The sequence below is a fragment of the Lepidochelys kempii genome, chromosome 12 (assembly GCF_965140265.1).
Source record: "Lepidochelys kempii isolate rLepKem1 chromosome 12, rLepKem1.hap2, whole genome shotgun sequence".
NCBI classification, from domain to species: Eukaryota; Metazoa; Chordata; order Testudines; family Cheloniidae; genus Lepidochelys; species Lepidochelys kempii.
The window spans coordinates 17,640,092-17,659,802 of NC_133267.1; the positions used below are offsets into that span (position 1 = coordinate 17,640,092).

At 40.5% G+C, this 19,711-nt stretch overlaps 1 long non-coding RNA gene across 1 annotated transcript in view; it reads right to left on the reverse strand.

Annotated features, from left to right (window-relative positions):
- Positions 1-902: 902 nt before the first annotated feature.
- LOC140896240 (uncharacterized) overlaps positions 903-19,711 on the reverse strand; it is a 29,410-nt gene continuing 10,601 nt past the window's right edge. Inside the window, exons 2-4 of the long non-coding RNA XR_012154480.1 lie at positions 13,330-13,419; positions 8,811-8,890; positions 903-1,027 (exon numbers count right to left, since the gene is read on the reverse strand). This is a non-coding gene — a long non-coding RNA (uncharacterized lncRNA). The remainder of the gene's footprint in view (positions 1,028-8,810; positions 8,891-13,329; positions 13,420-19,711) is intronic.

A 19,711-nucleotide genomic window follows, 5' to 3' on the forward strand; every position in this document is an offset into this window, starting at 1 on the left:
GCCATGATGCTCTTCAGGAACTTATTTAGAAAGATACAATGAGCTAAAATTTTAAACCAGTATAACCAAACCACAAGAATAGGAGCCAAACCCTGCAACCTTTATTTATAAGTGATTGCTACCTATCCATCAATGCTATTTCTAAGGCACGTACCAGCACATTCACTGAACATTTACAGTTCATTCCTCTGGTTAGTTATGAGCAGCCTGAATGTTTCAAAGAATCTCACAGAGATGCATGGAGACTGACAGCTGCTCAGATATCATTAGAACAAGATTAAACTTTGACATACTTTAAATATCACCATTAAGAAAACTATACTGAACTCAGTGGCTAATTAGATTCTATGAGTACTGACTATCTTTAAACTATAAAGAACCTTGGATATGCAGTCATACTAGAATTACCAAGAAGAGACCTAAAATAAACAAACACACATACCATAGCACTACTGTTGCCCTGCACAACATGATTAGAGGTCTCTATGCAGGAGTGCAAGTAGGGTGGTACCCGCCAGTACGCAGTACCAGCAAGAGATTTTTAGCAGGTACGGGGTACCAGAAAGATTTGGGGCTAGCCCCCTCCCCCCTCCAGAGGGGGGGCGGGGGATGGGGCTGCGCTCTGCTCCTTAAAGGAGCAGAACGTGGCTAGGGAGGGCATTCCTTCTTTAAAGGGCTTTAACAGCACAATACATATGCTAACAAATTTAAACAAAGCAGCATATGTATTATGCTGTTACGTTGGTCAGGAGTCCTCAAAAGGGGAGGGGTGGGGTGGGGGGATGGAAGGTGCTTAAACAGTGTTTTTGATTCTGTTTCTCCCCATTGGTCTGAATTATCCATGACATCCATACTGCATCACATCAAGTCCAAATCATTTGAGGAATGTCTCTGCTTGCACTGACCAGAGTATGTTTGGATTCTGATGTCATTTCTGCAGCCTTACAGGAATCAGATGTTGTCCCCAGTGTACACAAAATTCTTCTTTGCAGCCAAACTCGTCTTACGTGCATTTTGTTAACTGGAACTGGAGCAGCAAAACAAAGAAAACAAATGCCTCATTTTCCAGTTTTGTGGGTGAGAGAACTATAAGTGAAGATTATAATGCCGGACATCGACAGCCTTAAACCAGCTGCCTAAAGAATCTGCCACAAACTTTGCTGAAAATATGTTCCTCATTTTAGCAATGGAGCTAAGATTTATCATACATTTGCCCACCTTTATTCAAATGAAGCTGCTTCTGATCTGACAGCTCGGGCATTGTCAGTTTCATCCAGAACAATTTACAAACTTGGAACCTAATCCTGTAAACCCTTAATCGTTTGACCAATCCCACTGAATACAAATGGGATTGTTTGCATGACTATGGACCACTTTTGTGGACTGGTAAAAGTTTCAGGAGTCTGTTCCTATAAAGGAAGTTGGATCCCCCATTGAAATGCAATGTTTGAGTACAATACCATAAAGCAGTTTAGGATACAGTTCTACTTAAAATTTGTCTTTTAATAAGTCATACATATGCTGAAATGGCTCCTCAACCAACTCTGATATTCCATATAAACAGACTGAATACTACATATGTGGGGGGAAAGTGAGTAGTTAAGCATGTTGATGTTTGTATATACAAAGAGGGGTGTCAGAGGGGATGGGTCGTGTAGGAGTCACATGGAGGGTCATGTGGCGAAGTCACATGGCCCCCCTTGCGTCCCTCCCATTAGTGCAGTACCGGCAAGAAATGATTTCTACTTGCACCATTGTCTCTACACAGGATCTGGCAATAGAGAACTTTGCCTTAAGGAGAAAAGCTGCTGAGCTATGACAATGGCAGGTACTGTAGCCTATTATATGTCTAATAAGCCACCAATTCTCTCTCAAACACATCCCTTTGTAGCCTGTACGGTAACTTCAGAACACCTGAGAGAGTAAAAACGTTGCATTAATAATTCATTCCCAGTAGTCTACGTTTTCATGCAGTGTGTATCAAGGTGATATTATGTTTAATATAAACTTAAAATGTCAGCTTTAAAAAAAAGCAAGCAAAAGCTGATTTTGTTTTAGGTGTGAGACCTTGAAAAATTTATTCATGATACCACAATAAGCTGTCAGCTATACTGACAGCTGAAAATGAAGTGTGCTGCGCATCTTGGAAATACCCAGAAAATTTTTTATGCTTTAAAAAAAAAAACAAAAGCGTGCATGGGGAGGTGAAGACAACGCACTGAAACCCGCTGCCAGACTCTGGATGTGGACGTAGAAACTTCATTTGGATGCTACTGTATCAGAGTCTGTGGAACTCTTTAAGTCATAACAACCTATTAGGAAAAATAACCTGAAGTGATCTCAGCATAACCAAAAATGTTCAACTGTCCTTCTGAAGCAGTAATTCAAGTATTTAAGCTCAGAGAAATTTCTTGATGGAAGATACCAGGGAAAGAGCATGTTAGTGGAAAAGAAGCTGCTTTAATTGTGCGGTTAAGAGTAGTTGATAGGATAATAAAAAGGCAGAACTGTCAGAGTGCAATTCCTCCCTTGGCTGCTGGCCAAACCAATGAAGGCTTTTAGAGGGGGAAAATAAATAACCAAAATGAGAACAGCAGTCTCACATGCCAGTCTGAAAATAGTTCTCAGTATTTCAGCTTCATTTGCACGATAGCTAGTTTTTCACTTACTTAACTGCTTTTCTTTAGCCCTTATGCTCCCTAAGCAGGATGTTTGCTTCAGTTACAGCCATTGGTGGACAGCTACTCCAGTGCAAAACCCTAGCGGACATGCAGAACTACCATTTGCACCAATACATTTTACCCTGTTTCAAATCAAGATAAATTCTATCTTGAAATCAGGATACATTCCACCAATGCAGCACCAGCTTTGCCTTAGGAACTGCACCAGTTCAACTACACCACTGGTTCACCTGTAATAAGGGCTAATTCCCAGCACAGAGACAACCCTAGAATGAATAAGTGTGACGGGTCAGCTCCTGCTGCAAGCCTTTTAGGCAGCTTTACCCATCAAAGTTCTTCTTTTCCCCTTTGAACCATAACTTTGTCTCTTCTCCACCATAACTCATGATATTTAAAGACAAATAATTTCCCTGAGCTGCAAATGCTTGGTATAAGCTAGGGAGTACACTAAGCAGTCAGGGAAGATAGAATGTAGCTCCTAACTCCATTCAGTCCAAACCCCTTTTTTCAGGGCTGGCTTTATTTTCAAACAAGAGTTCCAAAACAAGAGGAAATAAACTCACAAAGCTGAGTTGGAGCCATCCAAAGCTGTCCCAGCTTCCATCAGCTCAGCAGGGAGAGGACACACCTTTCCCCTTTTAGGAGCCTTTCTTAGCTATTGTGGAGAAAGCCGTATGAACTTCTCTGATCTTGTGATGCTCATGTCTGTTACCCCTCCCAAGGAGACAGGATGACTTGTATCTGACTTCCTGTAGGTCAGATGCTCACTACTAGCTATGTGCCCGGCTACTGCAGCTGTCCTATAGGCACAAAGGACATAATAGGAGCACTAGGATGTGTGCATGCATCCCATAGGCCAGTGTCATATTTTAAATGACTTTAAAGTCATATGACTTTAAATGGTTTGCATATTTTAAAAGGTCTTATTTTTAAAATCTCAAACCTGTTTTGCCTGTAACTTTGATACACGGCCTTATCCCAAATGGACTTCAAATACCACCCACAAAATTTGCTCATTACAAACGCTAAACATTTTTAAGACTGATGGAAAAGCAAGCATTTGAATGGAGTAGTTTGAAGAGAGGAGGAGAAAGTCCAAGGGGATCCAGGATGATATTTTAGATAATATCTGCCACTTACAGTATAGAACTCTGTTGTTTTAAAGATCGAGGATTGATCTTGTTATATCCCATGCTCCAGTATACATCCAAGAGAGGCTAGCAAACCCTTGACATCAGCCCAAGCAAAGGGGCTGGAATGTAAGTATAACTGACAGAAGAACAAAAACTTTTATTTTTTACCAGCGTTCAGCATTTGTACTTTTCCTTCTTGTCACTATCATCCAGTTTGTACACAGAAAACACATAGAACTTGTGTACCTATTTACATTATCTGCTCTCCAATTAATATATTGATAACCTGCACACTTTTAGCAACTTTATTTTTAAGCCACTGAACCACAGCTTTTTAACCTGTTACTAAACCAGCATTACAAAAGTGGCAAACCACTATGAATTAAAGCATTTTCCTAGGATATGTAGGAATGGAAGCAGTGGAAGCCAAAAAGCCACATGCACCCCTTTTATCCTTGAATGGACACTTCTCTTCCAAATTCCTTCCCTCCTCATGCCAATATAACTGGCAATAAGTGAGAGATGGGGAAGATCCAGTGAGGGGGAAGGAGTGGCCGCCATATTATCAATATTTCTGGTGGGTCCACTCGGACATTTTCCTTTAAGCTGCTAAAATATTATATAATGCATTTCAGTATCCTCTTGATCCTTTAGGTCAGGGCAGTTGAGTTTTCATTAAATTGGGACTGTCCAAGTCAGACATTTCAGGCTAAACCATCTTTGCCTTATGCAAAGGTCCCAGGATTTGGTCCCACATTATTTTCACAAATGTACAATATTAATACCTCTGAAATGAGAGCTATAGAAAGTAAAAAAGGCTGCTGACTGACGATGGGACACATCCTGAGAGGTTCTAAGCTTTTTTAGGACAGTTGCAGGCACTTATACAAATGTTCTTGTAAAATATATCATGTCCTCCTCTAGTAGCAGATCCACACAGAGAACCTATAGTACGTTGAGGTATGAAAGATGGTTTAGCGCAATCTCTCTTCCTTTGTCCACCACCAACCAATACGGTCTTCATTTCTCAACAGCCCTTCTGTTATCTTGTGATCTATTAAAAAAATTAAAGTTTTTTTCTTGAACATATGCGACTTTTTAAAAAAAGAGCACTTCCTTTCTTCTTTCCTTTCCCATAAGGATCAATAGGATAATTTGCTCCTTCTCAACTCACATGTAAACACATTCTGCTCAGCACATCTGTGGAATATGAAAATTGCCTAAATGATTATATCCTCAACTCTTGCAATTACTCCTTCATTACCAAAAAATTAAAAACCTAAAGAAAACTCCAAATTATAGCTACATGTAGACTTCAGCAGGAGCATAAAATTTCACTTACAAGCACACTTACTATCATCCCTATGGACTAGCATTGACTAATGTGTGGCAAGAGGGCCAAATGGTGCCCTTGGAATCCTAATATTGTGCCCATATCTTCGCTTTGCCTACAGCCCTCCAGCAAGGCAAAGCTGATCAATCACATGTTTTTTTGTTTTGGACAAACTTAGCCACCATCCAACTTCTATTCTACCAAGAAAGACCCTAGTGCAAGTCACTATTGTGGATACAGGCATTTAGTTAGTTAGCTGTTCCCAAATAATATTACAAGGAAATATATTGTAGGGCTGAGACTACCAGCAAGCTGCCAAAGTTGCCTGTAGTGCTAACAAAGATTGGGTACCTGTGTCTGTAACAACCACTTGCTTGAGCCCCATACATCAATCTTCATGTCTATGCAATGAGCAAGGGATGTCATTCCCCTGCTTGTGTACACATACTTGCGCTAACTCTCATCAAGTTAGCATGAGTATAAACGGTAGTGTGGCCTTGCTAACATGGGTAGCTGCAGCGGAGGCACGGCTGAACCATGCCAAGTAAATACCCATCACTTTCAGGTGGGTTCATACTTGGCCTGGCAGCGGAGGCAAAGCTGAGCGACTACCCATACTATCATGACTACACTTCTATTTATTGAGCTAGCACGAGTATATGTACATGTGCAGAGAATTCACACCCCTAGCTTGCAGGGTAGACATAGTCTTAATGTGAACAGAATTACACACACACTTCCTGTTTAAATTTGCATTCTGAAGGCCTATGAATGGGCCAACGCCCAGATCCACAAAGGAACTTAGCTGTTGCAATGCTCAATGTTGCAACACCTACCTTTTCGTAATCTAGAAAATCATAGGAACAACATTGTGATCCACAAAGCCTGATTTAGATGTCTAGGCTCCTACACAATGGGGAGAGATAGGTGCCTAAGACTGTGATCCACAAAAGTAAACATGCTAGACAGATAGCTGCCTAAACTAGCCAATGGGAGATGCCAATGAGAAAGGCAAGTCCTAAGCCCTGACCCTCACAGAGATAGGCACCTAAATCCAGGCTGCAGGGACATGCCTATCTCGGATAGCAATCCACAACCAGGAATCTGGAAATTCTTTAGCCATTGAAATAAAAAGAAAACAAGGGAAGAAGAAGTTGGACTATTAAACACTGAGGATGGGGTTGAAATTAAAGATAAACTAGGCATGGCCCAACACCTAAATGAATGCTTTGCCTGAGTTTTTAGGGTAATAAGGAGCTTAGGGGTGGCTAACGGAAATGAGGATAAGGAAGTACAAATTACCACATTCGAGATGGAAGTCAAATTCAAACAGCTTAACAGGACCAAGTAAGGGGGCCCACATAATTCCATCCAAAAATATTATAGTAACTGCGACGTGAAATTGCAAGCCCAGTAGCAAGGATTTTTAATAAATCCATAAATTTAGGGGTCGTACCCTATAACTTGAGAATTACTTATATAGTACCTATTTTAAGAAAGGAAAAAAAGTGATCCAGGAAACTACAAGCCCATTAGTTTGACCTCAGTTGCATGCAAAGTCTTAGAATAAATTTTGAAAGAGAAATTAGTTAAAGATATAGAGGTAAACAGAAACTGGGATAAAATATAACATGGTTGTACAAAAGATAGATCACGCCAGACCAACCTTATCTCTTTCTTTTAGAAGATAACTGATTTTTTTAGACAACAGATCTAACCTACATGGATTTCAATAAAACTCCATATGGGAAATGAATAGTTAAATAGGAGAAGATGGTGTGACAAAGTTCCTGCTCTACCTTGGTGGGTCTTACGCTTTTTGGCGGGTTTGCTCACCTTGGAGATTCACGGCAGCCCTCAGCTTGGCCGTTTTTCTGAATTCACAGTCCAAGTCGACGACTCCTGTGTCTGACCAGGAGTTGGTCGGATTTGGGGGGAACCCAGGCCTGCCCTCTACTCCGGGTTCTAGCCCAGGGCCCTGTGGTATGCAGCTGTCTAGAGTGCCTCCTGGAACAGCTGTGTGACAGCTACAACTCCCTGGGCTACTTCCCCATGGCCTCCTCCCAACACCTTCTTTATCCTCACCACAGGACCTTCCTCCTGGTGTCTGATAATGCTTGTACACCTCAGTCCTCCAACAGTCCACGTTCTTACTCTCAGCTCCTAGTGCCTCTTGCTCCCAGCTCCTCACACGCACACCATAAACTGAAGTGAGCTCCTTTTTAAAACCCAGGTGCCCTGACTAGCCTGTCTTAATTGATTCTAGCAGCTTCTTGATTGGCTGCAGGTGTTCTAATCAGCCTGTCTTAATTGTCTCCAGAAGGTTCCTGATTGTTCTGGAACCTTCCCTGTTACCTTACCCAGGGAAAAGGGACCTGCTTAGCCTGGGGCTTATATATCTGCCTTCTATTACTCTCCTGTAGCCATCTGGCCCAACCCTGTCACAATGGGGATTAATACAAGAATTGAAAGGTAGATAAGGACCTGGTTAAAGGGGAGAATACAATGAAAGGTGACCTGTCAGGCTGGAGGAAAGTTACTAGTAGAGTACCTCAGGGATCGGTCTTCAGACCAACCATATTTAATATTTTCATGAATGGCCTTGCACAAAAAGTAAGTGTGCACAAATAAAATTTGCATGACACAAAATTGGGAGGTATTGCCAATATAGTGGAGGACAGGATCATCATACAAGAAGTTCTGGATGATCTTGAAAACTGGAGTAATAGAAATGAGATAAAATTTAATAGTGCAAAGTCATGCATGTAGGGAAAAACAACAGGAATATTTGCTATAAACTGGGGACAGACCAGTTGGAAGCAACAAAGGAGGAGAAAGACCTGGGTGTATTAGTTGATCAGAGGATGACTATGAACCATTAATGTAATCCTTGGATGCATCAGGCAAGGTATTTCCACTAGAGGTAGGGAAGTATTATTAACATTATACAATGCACTGGTGAGACCGCAACTGGAATACTGTGTGCAATTCTGATCTCCGATGTTTAAGAATTCAAACTGGAGTAAATGCAGAGAAGGGCTACTAGGATGATCACAGGAATGGAAAACCTACCTTACCAGAGCTGATTCAAGGAGCTAGGCTTGTTTACCCTAACAAAAATAAGGCTGAGGGGAGATGTAATTGCTCTCTATAAAAATATATCAGATGGATAAATACCAGGGTAGCAGAGGAGTTATTTAAGTTAAGCACCAATGTTGGCACAAAAACAAATGGATATAAACTGGCCATCGGCAAGTTTAGGCTTGAAATGAGATGAAGGTTTCTAATGGTCAGAGGAGTGAAGTTCTGGAACAGCCTTCCAAGGGAAGCAGTGGAGGCAAAAAACCTATTTGGTTTCAAGACCGAGTCTGATAAATTTATGGAAAGGATGGTATGATGGAGTTCCCTCTTTTTAACTCCTTCTCCACTCCTGGCATGATTGGGAGGGGTGGTGGGTGGGGTCTTTCAACCCCAAAGCAGCTCCTTAATGCCCCCAACCCCCGCCCCGCTTCCATGTCAGTGGGAGTTTTATATACCCCATCGCACTACTTTATAAAACTTTTAGCCTGGTTAGAGCAGCCAGCTGGGATGTGGGAGAGCCATCTTCAATTGCCCCCTCTGCATCCTGGAGAGAAAGGCTTTGAACAGGGAGGGATCTCCTACCTCTCAGAGCTGTGGTCTAAGCACGAGCTATGGGATAGTCCGATGTGGGGCTCCCAGTCTCTTCTACTGAAGCAATTCCTCTGTGTATAAATAATCAAAGAGTCATTAGAGCAGGGGGACAAGTCCCTGGATCTCCCACCTCCCTGGTGGATGTCTGAACCACCAACATACACAGTCATTATCTCTCTCTCTTTCTCTGCGCCAGTTAATCACAGTGTAAGGCAAAGAACTGTGCAGCCTTAAAAATTCCCCAGTCGGAAGACAAGGTTCCCTGCCAAGAGACAGGTGTCCGCAGGAGACCTGAGACCTGACTGGGAACTCCTGAAGTGGACTACAGAAGGGGAGATACAGATACAGTTATCCTGAAACTGGGATGCTGTGTATAACCAGGATGAGGTCATCCACCAGAACAAGTATTGTCTCAATACTATTCCTCAGCCTGAAATCTGACTGAGAAGGACGTAGGATACTGGTAGCCAACCGCTGATATTGGATATTGTATTCTGCTTGCTTAAAACAGGAAGGTTAGACATTGGACAGTAACTAATAAGTCAGGCACCTAAGCCACTTCTTAGATCACCACCAGCATCAAGTGAAAGACTCTTTAGTACTGGTTGGATAACTGCATGCTTAGAGTAGCAGGTAGGAATCATTCTTTAGAATACTGTTGACAGTATCTCAGCTATTCTCTACTCTTTTACTAGTCAGGAAGGGTGGGGGTCAGAGTCACATGTGATCACTCTAAATGCTGTTAGTACTTCCGTGGCTGCTTCTTGTGCAAATGGGCCATATTCTTGGAAGGAGGCTACTGTGTTTTCAGTTCTGTGCTCAACTTCTTTTTCATGGTGTCCCATGAAGTCATCCCAGATGCAAGAGATCTTTTCAGTAAAATGAGATGACAATTCCTTTCAGCAGGAGATACTAGGTTCTGGGGTTGAATGAGGGCATTCTGGGTTTAAGGGAAATCCAATCAGAAAGGGATATTACTTGGCTCTACTACCAGTGGCCAGGCTATAGTATAGATAGGTTATAACCAAATTTGTCCTTTAAATCCACAGTGAAACTATAGTCAAACAGGGAAGTGCAGAAAAATTTACAGCTGTCAAAGAAATTATATTTAACAAGCTGCAAGAAAAAAACCCAAGGAGATGATGCATAAAGACAGTACACAGATACTTTACAAATGAATAACCACAGTTACAATAATACATTTAAAGTCAATTGAACAATTGTCTTTAAATTTGTATAAATTGTTGAGTCTGTCTTTAAACATTAATTTGAAAAAACACTTTTCCACTCATAAGTTACACAGCAAGTAAATTATTACAAATGCATGGCTACTTCCCGTGCTATAATGTGCTTCTATTTCCTTGAAGATATTAGGATTATCTTTTTTTAATGAAAACTTTTCCAAATATTGAAATGCCAGAAGGGGTTATATTTATTTGCTTGAAATCTATTTAAAGGACAGAATGCTTTGCACAGTACAAAAGCTGACTTACAGTTTAAGAGTTCTTTAAGCGTATGTGTTAGATTTTTAATATACATTCAGAGAATAAAGAACTAAGAATCTAATTTACTTATTTTCTTTATGTTTTGCATGTGCAGATCACTGATATCAAGTGTTCACTTATCTCAATTTATCTTAAACAGAAGTGAGGGTAATGGGACTTACAAAAGAGTCTAGAAATGATAAATTACATCTTATTGTATGAAGTCAAAGGTTAAACTTATTATTGCTCACCACAGGCCAACCTTAACCTCAGGATTAATGCCATAAACAAAAAAGAAAATTCAGTTTGCACACACAATGCTCTGGGATAATGTCTCAGAAGAATTACAAAAGTGAAATGATGCCCCCTACTGTTTTTAGAAATGTTCTTGGATAAATAGCATCTTTTAGATCTAAGGAAATCATCATGTAAAAATCAATAAACATGTATTTTCAAACTAGTATTCATTAGCATGAGATATAGCAAAGATGATACATTTCTTTTCCTCGTTTTAATTAAAATACATGAGGAACAGTATCTTGCAGAGGAAATTACCTGAAATGTATACAGCTAGAGTGAATGTGAAACCTTTATATTTCTCAGAAGAGTTTGGACAAAGAAACCATGCAATTTAGCAAGTAATTTTTCATTTAAAATTTAATACATCGAGTATTAAATCAGTCTTTATCTGGTAATTATGTTTTTCAAATAGTACAAATGACAGGATTGATTTGTCTATCGGTAGTTACCAAGGTGATACAATTCACTAATAAATAACAGAGAGCATCTAATGTCTTTGAGTTCTGGACGACCACAGTTCAATTCCCAGCTCTGTTATTTAGGTCTCGGATCACAGCTACTGTTGTAATGAGTTTCTTGATGGGCAGGTAAGGAAGAAGGGTTATTGTTTGAAATACTCTTCCGAAAAAAGAGAAAATGAAATATTGTCAAGCTAGAGCCTGATTCTCTTCTCACCTATACCAGTTTTATAGCAGGGTAGCTCCATTGACATCACTAGAGATAACTCCTGATTTACACATGCTAAATGAAAGAAGAATCAGGATGTTTGTCTTAGTGACTTAGCACTGTTGAAACAGAGGTTGGAATAACGATTAGAAAGGACATTTTGGAAAAATCTGAAAGTTGCTGCCCCCTTCCCCGCTCGAAGGAGTTACAAAGGGATGTGGCACAAAGAGACCACAGCCTAAAAGTGTTTATGGGACAGCAAAAACAAAATGAAAACACAATAAATACACCATCAGTAAAATCAGGCCAGATACTGTTTAGGTAGCATGAACTGTTTAATATAAAGCTTTAAAGCTTCACTTGTTCTGGTGGTATTTTAAAAAAATATATATATTTCACTACTATCTCGTATCTCTAGCTTTTCAACCCAAAGGATCCTGAAGCACATACCAGACTTCACAACTGTAGGGCCAGATTCTTTCTGGACCTTATATGGCCCCTTATGCAGTGGGAAGGGAGGACATAAAGAGTCTTCCCCATATACTTATGCAGCATAAGGCCAGTTGCAGCACTTGTACTCTGAAAAACACAAGGATTGCACCGTTTCAGCTCCCCTGTGGGGGCATAGTTCCTCCAAAAGTGCAGGGAGAGGTCAAGCTCTCCCACAACCTCATACACTGGCCAACTACATGGGGCAGAGGGAGTAAACGGCATACAACAAAAGGGGTTGAGTAGCAGCTGCTGCCTCTGGAATTGAATGCATCAGTTATTTAATGGTGCACAGAACCACCACACATCTTAAAGCAGGAGAAAGTCTGAAGAACAATACCATAACCTGTTGATGCTGCGAGAGGAATTTAGATGCTGACAAGCCGAATGTAATTGCCCAAGTACAACATGTAGAAGCATGCATCAGGTGTCCTATAAATGGATTAAATAAAAGCAAGCCTGAATTTGGCAAGACACTTTCTCTAATGGAGAACTCCCTTACTCCTGTGAAAAAGGCCAGAAGATCATTAATGAACACAAGCACTCAGAACTTGTAATCTTGGAGAGGTCACCTCTAACAGCACAGTATCCCCTCCCACCACGCTAGGGTTTCATACTGACTTAGGCCCCAGTGGTGAAATCAATACCGTCTACACAAATATAGGACCAGGAGCTTAGAAATCTGGCTTTCATGATTCAGTAGATGACATTTCTTCTAGTAACTGGGGTTTCCTTCATGGTTTCCTTTTCAAATATTGACCAGACCAATCCTGCCCGGTTTATGAGATTTTACAAGATGTCACCTCTGTTAATATTATGTTAAAAGCCTAAAAATCAATAATGTTATTGATTATCTCTCATAGTCACACACATTGTGTTTTTCAAAAGGCCCAATATATAGCATAGGATAAAATTAGATTTCTAGTCTTAACTTGAAATATTCTGACTTCTGACATATTGCTTCACTATATTAGGTCATGACCTAGCAAGCCAATCTTACAGATGTAAATGTCCACCGACATGGATCAATTTGGAAGATTTGGTCTTAATGGGCTAAATTCTGCCCATTTGACTACTTTGAGATTATCTGATGATAATCATTCAGCTAGATCCTCAGGTAGTGTAAATGAGTGTGGCTCCACTGAAGTCAAAGGTGCCATGCTGATTTAAACAAGCTGAGGGCTAGCCTACTATTAGTAATACAAAAAGGTAAGCTATATTTTTTTTAAATCACAGCATAAGTTGATTTGTTAAAAACCATCATAACAGTAGGCACTGGATGAATAAATAATTCTGATTATCCACATTTTCATGTAATTCCTCAATAACATTTAACTGTGTTCAAATATTAACAGATAGATATAGTTGTAGAAATAATTTCTGAGTTCCTGGCATCTGTACATTCATAATGATCCAACTGTGCTAAGATTTTAGGATGCTCCATTATTTTCTATTTAATAGATTGTAAATAACCACTAGGAATTAATATTCATTAGTATGGGAGAGCAGATTAAATAACAATTGGAAGTGGAAATGTCATCTCTTTAGTAAACCAGTATAAAATAAATTACCTCCAAGTTATCTCTTTCTTGAATCTGGTCAGGGGATTCTTCAGTTCCAAAACACACTCCTTAATGTGGACTGTCTTCCTAGTATTCCTACTAGAAGAGACGGAAATGGGATCATAGCATCCTTGGGATTTTTTCTTCTGTTTTTACTTTTGTTAAAACAAGCATACATAGCAAGGCACTCTAGTTCTATAAATATGCTTCTCTAAATGTTAAAGGGTTAGAGCAATTTCCAAAAGGTCTCTGCCTAGAAAGAGCCTTCATCTGATATCTAATTGCATGGCTTTTGCTTCAAGGCATGCAGGAAAATATAGCGTAGTCAGTGTAAATGCCTCTTGGTTTCTATGTAAAAATCCAGAGCTTAATTCACTTTTCATTCGTTCCAGTTTTACACCAGTGCAGCTTGAACCAGATCTTCAGCTGGTATAAATTAGCAAAACTCAACTGAAGTCAGTAGAAGTATGATGATTTACACCAGCTGAGGATCTAGTCTATTGACTTCAGTAGGGTCCTCTTGATCAAGACCTCTGTCTGCTACTTTGATTGAAACCCTATGAGCCTGATTCTCCACTGCCTTGGTCCATGTGTTATCATATACACCTGTGCATAGTGGGTGCAAACCACTACTAAATCAGGATGGAAGCATTTTGTACTTACTTTGTGCAGTTGTAAATGACTATACAAGGTGAAATGCAGGGGATTGTCTCTTAAAATAAAGTACACATAACATGAAAGAACAAAGGGGATACTAGAACACAGCATACTCATCCGATAGAAACTGTCTTCACTAATTTAAAAAAATTCTTCCTGTTTCTTAACTAAAAAATATAAATGGAATGGTATCACTCTCCTTTAGCAGCTGAAATAAAATGCAAATTTAGGGCCAAATCCCACAAAATCGTTCTTCTGAAAGTAATCAGTAGTCATGCCTACAGTCCCACTGGCAGCAATGACATTACTCACAAGAATAAGACACTGCATGATTGTGTAATTATTTCTTTTATACTTCTTATGTTAATATATTATCTCAAAACTTGAAATGATTAATTCAGTAACTTTTTTCCTTCTCACTTTGTTACTACTGAGATTTCTGTATTTAATTACAACAGAACTATTTACCTGGCCCTTTAGAGAGTGCTTACTGCTCGTTTACATCAATGTTTATACATGGCCCCAAAACGTGCAGTCAAATTCTGCAACCCTTTATTCATGCAGAATAATATTTATTTACTCATGTCAGCAGTCCGATTGAATCCAATGAGACTACTCATAAGAGTTAATAATACTCAATGAGACTAAATCTCCGCTCCCTTGAACCTTGTGTAGTAATTTGCTCCCGGGCAAAGTGGGGGCAAACTGCTACAGTTCTGATTTGGCAGTGTTTACACCTATTTTGTGATAATTTAGTACAAGTGTTAACAACAGCACAAGATGTAAAGGAGCAGAAAATCTGGGCCAATGTCAGAGTTACAGAATCTTGCCCTTTATTCTGTCCTTGTCCATCATGCCTTTGATCAAGGTCTTGTCAATCTTTCATTGTGTAAAATCTGGTCAGAAGCTTTTCTGAATCAGCAGTTGTTTTCTATAGAATTAGAATTTCCACCTTTTAACCTATATTAAAGATGCTTGTTCTTTCCTCACAGATAACTACCATCTTATGTGGTCGAGTGCTTGGAATTTGAGAAAGGAAGGAATGAGACTCCTCTTTAAACTTTATATCTGCATATTGATATATCATTTGCATCAATTTTAAGTTGCCTACTTAAAAAATTCCAGTTCCAGCATACACGTGGAAGATGGATAATTATTCCTTGCTATGGTCCAACCAATGAAATATCTGATGAAGAGAAGGACAGAATTCTACAATCAGCTCAGCTCTAACAAAGAAGATGATTGATTACATTATAATCTCTTGTCGCTGGAAATTATCCATCAGCAACTGCAGAACTTACTGATCCACGGAGCTTGGTAACACTGAACATAAATTAGTCTCTGCAAATTTCCATCTTAGATTAAAAAGCACAAACAAAGTAATAATTGGGTTAACAAAATTTGAACTATCTATGCTACAAATCAATAGCATTTGAAACTGCTATGCAGTTGAAATATCTCAAACAGCTTTGAGACCTTGCAATAATATATTGAATCCACCTGGACAAACTTCAGATCCCAAATAACCAATGCTGCTATGACCATCATTGGTCCTAAACAAAGAACCAAGAAATCCTGGATCTCTGTTAATACCCTAACCATCACATGACAGCATCACATGACTTGTTTAAGAGGTGATATGGTCATGTACCATAAACTAAATGGCACTCATTATAAAGTGATACACATTGACCACAAAGCTTTTATGGAAACTAAAGCCATCACACTTGAGGAAACTTCTGCCAGAAACTACATCACCTCCTTGTATAAACATTTGAATGACCTTACTGATGAGAAATCATTCACTTGGCGTGTTCTACTCCAGTTCTGATCAGCTAACCAATACAGAAATGGAGTGAACATTTCAGCCAGTTGCTTATCACACCCGCTGTTTCTTTGGACCCTGGCATTAAGGCCACCACCAAATTCACCTGTCCTACACAAAACGATCCTGACGCATTTACAAACAAAATTCACAGAGATGTAAAATAAGGCAGCAGGAATCTGTGGCATTCCTGAGGAACTGTTAAAAAGTGCTGGACCAGCTATTGTTTTGTGACTGCAGATGATGTTTTTTATCATGTGGAGAACAGAGTTGGTTCTGTCTGACTGGGAAAAAAAGGCACTATTTTACTGCTTTGGAAACATAAGACAGCAAAATAGTTGGGACGATTGCAGCATTGCTCTTCTATCCATCCAGGAGAAGTTTTTGCTTTTTGTCTTGCTCACCTGAGCTGCTGATGTCTTAAGAAGCAAGAGAAGACCACAACAAATCAGCCATTCCATGATGGAGCAAATCTTCACAGCATGCCAGCTTATTAAGAATGCATAAGAATTCAAGTGCCCTGCTCACATTGCATTTACGGATACCACGGCTACATTTGACTCTGTTGACAGGGAATCACTTTGGCTGATTGTGAAACTCACAGGCCTCCCTTGCAAGCTCTGTAGAATTTTCCATCTCCCACATGATGCCTCCTCAAACTGAGTTCTTGTAAACAGGAAACGAACCATCTTCTTCTGAACTGAGAGGCATTTGACAAGGATATCTTGCTACCCCAGAACTCTTCAATGCTGCCATAGACTATATACTTGATAGACACTAAGGCCTGGTCTACATCTCTGGGCACCATAGTTAAGATGACCTCACCCCTGGTGTAGGTGTGTCTATATCAACAGAATAATTCTTCTATCGACCTAGCTACTGCTGCTCAGGGTGGTGGATTAACTACATTGGTTAATGTACATTGATGAAAAAAGGCCCTTCCATCACTGTGGCAAGTATCTACAGTATGGCATAACAGAGGCATAGCTGTAGCACCGTAGCTCTGCTGTTGTAGCGCTCATAGTGTAGACCTAGCCTAAGCCAGCAGTTCTCAAACTTTAGCAACCCAAGAATCCCCGTTTTGATTTAAAGAAATTTGCGGACCCCCAAACTCCCGTTCATCCCCAGGCCCTGCCATGACTCTACCCCTTCCCCAACGCCCACCCTCACCCCACCTCTACCCCATCTCTTTCTGCCTCCTCCCCCAAGTACGCCACAGCCCCGCTCCTCCCTCTCCCTCCCAGCACCTCCTGCACACCGCTGAACAGCTGTTCCCCGGCATGCAGGAGACACTGGGAGGGACGAGGAGGAGTTGATCAGAGGAGCCCGCAGACCCCCTGGACTACCCTCATGGACCCCCAGGGGTCTGCAGACCCCAGTTGGAGAAACACTATCCTAAGCAAATGAATTTTAGGCAAATGCCTTGGTGATAAGAATCTCACCAATGTTGATTTTGCTGATAATATAGAACTAGTTGGTGAATCAATGGATGAGCTTGTTGTGGCACTTAAAGTCCTGGAAAGCTAAATGGCAAATGTTGGCCTGAAAATTAATTGGGGTAAAACCAAAATTCTTCCAGTCAGTGATTTTGAACACACTGAGGGATCTAGCATGTTAGTCAGCAAACACGCAGGGTGGTTTCTCTTGCCTTAGCTCTGTTGTTGATAGCATGGGCAGCATCGAGAATGAACTTTAAGCCCGCACTGCAAAAGTGTTGTCAGTCATGGAGCACCTCATTGAGAATATCTTTCACCAACCAAACACCCTGATAAGTAGAGACACAAAACCTAGGATATATAATGTTTTATCAATATTGTGACCTAGAGGACTGAAACATGGCCCCTCACTGTCGAGACTGAAAAGCAGTTGGACACCATTCAGATAAAGCATCTCCAACTGATCAAAACCATCAAATTCAAGTTGAATGAAGAGATCCATTTTCTAACCAAAAATATCCCTCTCTCTCAATCAGTTGCCCAATGCTTTCTAAGGTAGTATGGTCTTCTGCTTGGAATGCCTATCAACTTCCCTACAAGAATGATCTTTGACTTTGACCCAATGAAAGCAGGATGCAAAAGACCTGCTGTGATAATGGGCCTACAAATTTACCCTAATTATGAGCTCAACTGTAAAAAGTGAGTGAAAGTTTATAAAAGGTCACAATAACCTTTAACAAAAGTTGCTGGGAAAAGGTTACAAAAGGGAGGAAGAAAAACTGAACAAAAAAGGTGTATTGATATAATTCAAGAATTGTATTACAATCAAGCTGAGTAAACAAGAACAGTGAAAGACTAAAAAAAAAAATCAATAAATCAAAATTGGTATGTCAGATATTAGGCCTACTTGGTGACTAGAATAACGAGGAGATGGTCTATGCTCTTGCCAGCCAGGATTTGAGCTGATAGGCTAGTGAAAGGGAAGAGGGCATTCATCTGACCTGAGCTCAGCCTTGCAGGGAGCCAAGAAAGTAGAGTTAAAAACAAAAATCCACTAGCCAGATCCCTTCCCCGTTTCCAGGTCAAGCCAGGGGAAGGAGTAAAGGGGAGCCAAAAATCAAGCTAGCTCCACCTTTGATCCTGTAGTAATATGGTTGCCAACCCTCCAGGATTAACTTGGAGTCTCCTGGAATCAGCATCAATCTCCCAGTGACTATTGAAAGCAATCCAGTAGATTCTAATAGGAAATTTTCAGAAAATGACATTATGTCATGTTAGAAAAGAAAAAAAAAAATCTCGGAATAGCTTCAGTCAGAGTTGGCAACCCTATTCAGGGCTTCCTCCATGGAGGCACAGTGCCCTCCACCCCATTAGGGCACTGGGCCCTTTCTCATCCCACCCCAAATTCCATCCTTGCGGCTCTCCTTGCTGACTAACCTGCCTCCCGCACCCTGCCCTCTTCATTAGCCATCTTCCCCTGCATCACATGATGTGCTACCTACTACATAGAAGCGAGAAATAACACATTCGGTTAAAAAACAAGCCCTGGTTAATGTGCTGCTTTACCCAAAATGCACCGGGCTTTAGCAAAATATTTCATTATCCTCAACAAATTTCTTTTCCTCACCAGCAGATTATAATGATCTCAGCTCAAGAAGCCCTGGAATAGGATTCCTTCCAGGACATGCTCAATTGAGACGTAATGATATTGACTTGGTGTCCAGCAGAATGTAGTAAGAAGAACATAGCATGGATTTTTTTAACACTGTTGAGCTGCTTGTGAATGATTTTGTGACTACACTCACCTGGTCGTGTGTGTGTGTGTTTGTGTTTAGCGAATTTTTCACTCCTTTTGAGTGCTTGAACAACTACATCTAGCAACTTTTCAAGGTTTGTCCGGTGACTTCCTGCTGTGTGGAGTTGGCAACACTTTGGTGTTCTTAAAGAAAGGGACTTTGGGAGAAAAAAAATTGCTACTGGAGTGAGCTTCACTATCATGGCTGCTACCTCCACTGTTTCCTAGGACCCTGGGTCTTTGTCATCTTGATCCTGAGAAATGTCTTGACCAGACCAGGCCAGAGGGAGGGATGCAGATGACACTGCCACCTCTGAGTCCTGAATACCATCTAACATGTGAGACTTTGTCCCTCTCTAGCCCTACATGTCCTTTTATTTCTCCACTTTATTTCATCTCTTTCCTATCCTTCTCCTTTTTCTTTCTGTCTGGCTTAGCCAAGACAGAGTCTGGCTTAGCCAGCCAAGACTGCATTTTTTGAAACACTGCTGTAAGCCGGTGACCAGAAAGAGGCAGCTAAAAGCAGTGCCCTGAACAGCCCGATGCTGGTGTCACCGTGCCTCAGTGTGTCACAACTGAGAATATCAGATTCAGGACAAAATGCTGAGAAATAGGGCATACTCACCCCTGAACTGACGGTTATTCTATCATAAGATATGCCAAGTCAGTAACAAAAGT